The sequence below is a fragment of the Triticum aestivum genome, chromosome 1A (assembly GCF_018294505.1).
Source record: "Triticum aestivum cultivar Chinese Spring chromosome 1A, IWGSC CS RefSeq v2.1, whole genome shotgun sequence".
Classification (NCBI taxonomy): domain Eukaryota; kingdom Viridiplantae; phylum Streptophyta; class Magnoliopsida; order Poales; family Poaceae; genus Triticum; species Triticum aestivum.
Window position 1 is genome coordinate 13,405,360 of NC_057794.1, and position 6,738 is coordinate 13,412,097.

The window sequence follows — 6,738 nt, forward strand, 5'->3', positions numbered from 1 at the left end:
AGAGCTCGTCGTAAACGATTACGTCGATGCAAGCTTTGACACTGATCTGGATGACTCTAAGTCAGAAACTGGATACTTATTTTTATTAAATGGTGGGGCTGTCAGTTGGTGCAGTTCCAAGCTGAGCGTCGTGGCGGGATCTACATGCGAAGAGGAGTACATAGCTGCTTCAGAAGCAGCAAATGAAGGAGTCTGGATGAAGGAGTTCTTATCCGATCTAGGTGTCATACCTAGTGCATTGGGTTCAATGAAAACCTTTTGGGACAATACTGGTGCAATTGCCTTGGTAAAGGAATCCAGATTTCACAAAAGAACCAAGCACATCAAGAGACGCTTCAATCCATCCGCGATCAAGTCAAGGAGGGAGACATAGAGATTTGCAAGATACATACGAATCTGAAAGTTGCAGACCCATTGACTAAGCCTCTCTCACGGGCAAAACATGATCAGCACCAAGACTCCATGGGTGTTAGAATCATTACAGTGTAATCTAGATTATTGACTCTAGTGCAAGTGGGAGACTGAACGAAATATGCCCTAGAGGCAATAATAAAGTTGTTATTTATATTTCCTTATATCATGATAAATGTTTATTATTCATGCTAGAATTGTATTAACCAGAAACTTAGTACATGTGTGAATACATAGACAAACAGAGTGTCCCTAGTATGCCTCTACTTGACTAGCTCGTTGATCAAAGATGGTTTAGTTTCCTAGCCATGGACAAAGAGTTGCCATTTGATAAATGGGATCACATCATTAGAGAATGATGTGATTGACCTGACCCATCCGTTAGCTTTGCACGATGATCGTTTAGTTTACTGCTATTGCTTTCTCCATAACTTATACATGTTCCTATGACTATGAGATTATGCAACTCCCGAATACCGGAGGAACACTTAGTGTGCTATCAAACGTCACAACGTAACTGGGTGACTATAAAGATTCTATACAGGTGTCTCCGATGGTGTTTGTTCAGTTGGCATAGATCAAGATTAGGATTTGTCACCCCTTGTATCGGAGAGGTATCTCTGGGCCCTCTCGGTAATGCATATCACTATAAGCCTTGCAAGCAATGTAACTAATGAGTTAGTTACGGGATGTAGCATTACGTAACGAGTAAAGAGACTTGCCGGTAACGAGATTGAACTAGGTATGATGATACCGACGATCGAATCTCGGACAAGTAACATACCGATGACAAAGGGAACAACATATGTTGTTATGCGGTTTTACCGATAAAGATCTTCGTAGAATATGTAGGAACCAATATGGGCATCCAGGTTCTGCTATTGGTTATTGACCGGAGATGAGTCTCGATCATGTCTACATAGTTCTCGAACCCGTAGGGTCTGCATGCTTGACGTTCGGTGATGATCGGTATTATGAGTTTATGTGTTTTGATGTGCCGAAGGTTGTTCGGAGTCCCGGATGTGATCACGGGCATGACGAGGAGTCTCAAAATGGTTGAGACGTAAAGATCGATATATTGGATGACTATGTTTGGACATCGTAACGGTTCCGGGTGAGTTCGAGCATTTACCGCAGTATCGGGAGGTTACCAGAACCCCCCGGGAAGTATATGGGCCTTATTCGGACATAGTGAGAGAGGGGAGAAGGAAGCCTAGGAGGGGCGCGCCCCCCATGCCCAATCCGAATTGGGTGAGGGGCTGGCCCCCCTTTCCTTCCTCCTTCCTCCCCCTTCCTTCCTCTCCTAGTCCAACTTGGGAAGGGGGGGATCCTACTCCCGGTGGGAGTAGGACTCCTCCAGGGCACGCCATAGAGGGCCGGCCCTCCCCCTCCTCCACTCCTTTATATATGGGGGAGGGGGGGGCACCCCAAAGACACACAAGTTGACAATTGTCTTAGCCGTGTTGCCCCCCTCCACCATAATCCACCTCGGTCATATCGTTGCAGTGCTTAGGCGAAGCCCTGTTCCGATAGCTTCATCATCACTCTCATCATGCTGTCGTGCTGACGAAACTCTCCCTCGACACTCAGCTGGATCTAGAGTTCGCGGGACGTCACTGAGCTGAACGTGTGCAGATCGTGGAGGTGCCATACCTTCGGTGCTAGGATTGGTCGGATCGTGAAGACGTTTGACTACATCAACTGCGTTGTCATAACGCTTCCTCTTACAGTCTACGAGGGAACATGGACAACACTCTTTCCCCCTCATTGATATGCATCACCTAGATGGATCTTGCGTGTTCATATGATTTTTTTTGAAATAACTGCGTTCCCCAATGCTACCTCTTGAGCACTACGTTGGTTTTTCCTTGAAGAGGAAAGGGTGATGCAGTAAAGTAGCATAAGTATTTCCCTCAGTTTTTGAGAACCAAGGTATCAATCCAGTAGGAGACCACACACGAGTCCCTCGCACCTACACAAACAAATAAATCCTCGCAACCAACGCGATAAAGGGGTTGTCAATCCCTTCACGGTCACTTACAAGAGTGTGATCTGATAGATATGATAAGATAATATTTTTGGTATTTTTATGATAAAGATGCAAAGTAAAATAAAAGACAATAAAAATAACTAAGTGGTGGAAGATTAATATGATGGAAAATAGACCCCGGGGGCCATAGGTTTCACTAGTGGCTTCTCTCAAGAGCATAAGTATTACGGTGGGTGAACAAATTACTGTTGAGCAATTGATAGAATTGAGCATAGTTATGAGAATATCTAGGTATGATCATGTATATAGGCATCACGTCCGAGACAAGTAGATCGACTCCTGCCTGCATCTACTACTATTACTCCACACATCGACCGCTATCCAGCATGCATCTAGAGTATTAAGTTCATAAGAATGGAGTAACGCTTTAAGCAAGATGACATGATGTAGAGGGATAAACTCATGCAATATGATATAAACCCCATCTTGTTATCCTCGATGGCAACAATACAATACGTGCCTTGCTGCCCCTACTGTCACTGGGAAAGGACACCGCAAGATTGAACCCAAAGCTAAGCACTTCTCCCATTGCAAGAAAGATCAATCTAGTAGGCCAAACCAAACTGATAATTCAAAGAGACTTGCAAAGATAACCAATCATACATAAAAGAATTCAGAGAAGATTCAAATATTGTTCATAGATAAACTTGATCATAAACCCACAATTCATCGGTCTCAACAAACACACCATAAAAGAAGATTACATCAAATAGATCTCCACGAGAGAGGGGGAGAACATTGTATTGAGATCCAAAACGAGAGAAGAAGCCACCTAGCTAATAACTATGGACCCGAAGGTCTGAGGTAAACTACTCACACATCATCGGAGAGGCTATGGTGTTGATGTAGAAGCCCTCCGTGATCGATGCCCCCTCCGGCGGAGCTCCGGAAAAGGCCCCAAGATGGGATCTCATGGGTACAGAAGGTTGTGGCGGTGGAATTAGGTTTTTGTCTTCGTATCTGGTAGTTCGGGGGTACGTAGGTATATATAGGAGGAAGAAGTACGTCGGTGGAGCAACGTGGGGCCCACGAGGGTGGAGGGCGCACCTGGGGGGGGGGGTAGCTGCGCCCCCTACCTCGTGCCCTCCTGGTTGATGTCTTGATGTAGGGTCCAAGTCCTCTGGATCACGTTCGTTCCGAAAATCATGTTCCCGAAGGTTTCATTCCGTTTGGACTCCGTTTGATATTCTTTTTCTGCGAAACTCTGAAATAGGCAAAAAACAACAATTCTGGGCTGGGCCTCCGGTTAATAGGTTAGTCCCAAAAATAATATAAAAGTGTATAATAAAGCCCATTAATGTCCAAAACAGAATATAATATAGCATGGAACAATCAAAGATTATAGATACATATCAAGCACCCCCAAGCTTAATTCCTGCTCGTCCTCGAGTAGGTAAATGATAAAAAACAGAATTTTTGATGTGGAATGCTACTTAGCATAATTTCAATGTAATTCTCTTAATTGTGGTATGAATGTTTAGATCCGAAAGATTCAAGATAAAGGTTTAATATTGACATACAAGTAATAATACTTCAAGCATACTAACTAAGCAATTATGTCTGCTCAAAATAACATGGCCAAAGAAAGTTCATCCCTACAAAATCATATAGTTTAGTCATGCTCCATTTCCGTCACACAAGAATGCTCTAATCATGCACAACCCTGATGACAAGCCAAGCAATTGTTTCAAACTTTAGTAATCTCAAACTTTTCAACCTTCACGCAATACATAAGCGTGAGCCATGGATATAGCACTATGGTGGAATAGAATATAATGATGGGGGTTATGTGGAGAAGACAAAAAGGAGAAAGTCTCACATCAACGCGGCTAATCAATGAGCTATGGAGATGCCCATCGATTGATGTTAATGCAAGGAGTTGGAATTGCCATGCAACGGATGCACTAGAGCTATAAATGCATGAAAGCTCAACAAAAGAAACTAAGTGGGTGTGCATCCAACTTGCTTGCTCAAGAAGACCTAGGGCATTTGAGGAAGCCCATTGTTGGAATATACAAGCCAAGTTCTATAATGAAAAATTCCCACTAGTATATGAAAGTGACAAAATAAGAGACTCTCTATCATGAAGATCATGGTGCTACTTTGAAGCACAAGTGTGGAAAAAGGATAGTAGCATTGTCCCTTTTTATTTTTTTTATTTTTTTGGGCCTTCTCTTTTTTTGGCCTTTCTCTTTTTTTGGGACAATGCTCTATGAATGATGATCATCACACTTCTATTTATTTACAACTCAATGATTACAACTCGATACTAGAACATAGTATGACTCTATATGAATGCCTCCGGCGGTATACCGGGATAGCAACGAATCAAGAGTGACATGTATGAAAAATTATGAACGGTGGCTTTGCCACAAATACGATGTCAACTACATGATCATGCAAAGCAATATGACAATGATGAAAGTGTCATGATAAAGAAACGGTGGAAAGTTGCATGGCAATATATCTTGGAATGGCTATGGAAATGCCATAATAGGTAGGTATGGTGGCTATTTTGAGGAAGATATAAGGAGGTTTATGTGTGAAAGAGCGTATCATATCACGGGGTTTGGATGCACCGGCGAAGTTTGCACCAACTCTCAATGTGAGAAAGGGCAATGCACGGTACCGAAGAGGCTAGCATTGATGGAAGGGTAAGAGTGCGTATGATCCATGGACTCAACATTAGTCATAAAGAACTCACATACTTATTGCAAAAATCTACAAGTCATCAAAAACCAAGCACTACGAGCATGCTCCTAGGGGGATAGATTGGTAGGAAAAGGCCATCGCTCGTCCCCGACCACCACTCATAAGGAGGACACTCAAAGAACACCTCATGTTTCAAATTTGTTACATAACGTTTACCATACGTGCATGCTACGGGACTTGCAAACTTCAACACAAGTATTTCTCAATTTCACAACTACTCAACTAGCATGAATTTAATATCACTACCTCCATATCTCAAAACAATCACCAAGCATCAAACTTCTCTTAGCATTCAGCACACTCATAAGAAAGTTTTTTTACTAGTCTTTGAATACCTAACATATTAGGATTGATTTCCCAACTTAAGCAAATTACCATGATGTTTAAGACTCTCAAAATAATATAAGTGAAGCATGAGAGAATAATAGTTTCTATAAAACAAAATCACCGCCGTGCTCTGAAAGATATAAGTGAAGCACTAGAGCAAAAACTATATAACTCAAAAGATATAAGTGAAGCGCATAAAGTATTTTAATAAATTCCAAATTATATGTGGCTCTCTCAAAAGGTGTGTACAGAAAGGATGATTGTGGCAAACTAACAAATAAAGACTCAAATAATACAAGTTGCTCCAAGCAAAACACATATCATGTGGTGAATAAAAATATAGCTCCAAGTAAAGTTACCGATGGAAGTAGACGAAAGAGGGGATGCCTTCCGGGGCATCCCCAAGCTTTGGCTTTTAGGTGTCCTTAGATTATATTGGGGTGCCATGGGCATCCCCAAGCTTAGGCTCTTGCCACTCCTTGTTCCATAATCCATCAAATCTTTCACCCAAAACTTGAAAACTTCACAACACAAAACTCATCAGAAAATCTCGTGAGCTCCGTTAGCGAAAGAAAACAAAACACCACTTCAAGGTACTGTAATGAACTCATTATTTATTTATACTGGTGTTAAACCCACTGTATTCCAACTTCTCTATGGTTTATAAACTATTTTACTAGCCATAGATTCATCAAAATAAGCAAACAACACACGAAAAACAGAATCTGTCAAAAACAGAACAGCCTGTAGTAATCTGTAACTAACACAAACTTATGGAACTCCAAAAAATCTACCAAAATAGGACGACCTAGACAATTTGTTTATTGATCAGAAGTAAGTGTAATCAATATTTTATCATGTTCTGGTAATTTTTAACAATTATTTTCATGAACAGAAAGTTTCTGGAATTTTCAGCAAGATCAAATAACTATCATCCAAGAAGATCCTATAGGTTAAACTTGGCAAAAACACTAATTAAAACATAAAAACACATCTAACAAGAGGCTAGATCAAATATTTATTCCTAAACAGAAGCAAAAAGCAAAAAACTAAAAATAAAATTGGGTTGCCTCCCAACAAGCATTATCGTTTAACGCCCCTAGCTAGGCATAATAGAAATGATAGATCTAGGTATTGCCATCTTTAGTAGGCAATCCATAAGTGGCTCTCATAATAGATTCATAAGGTAACTTTATTTTATTTCTAGGGAAGTGTTCCATGCCTTTCCTTAACGGAAA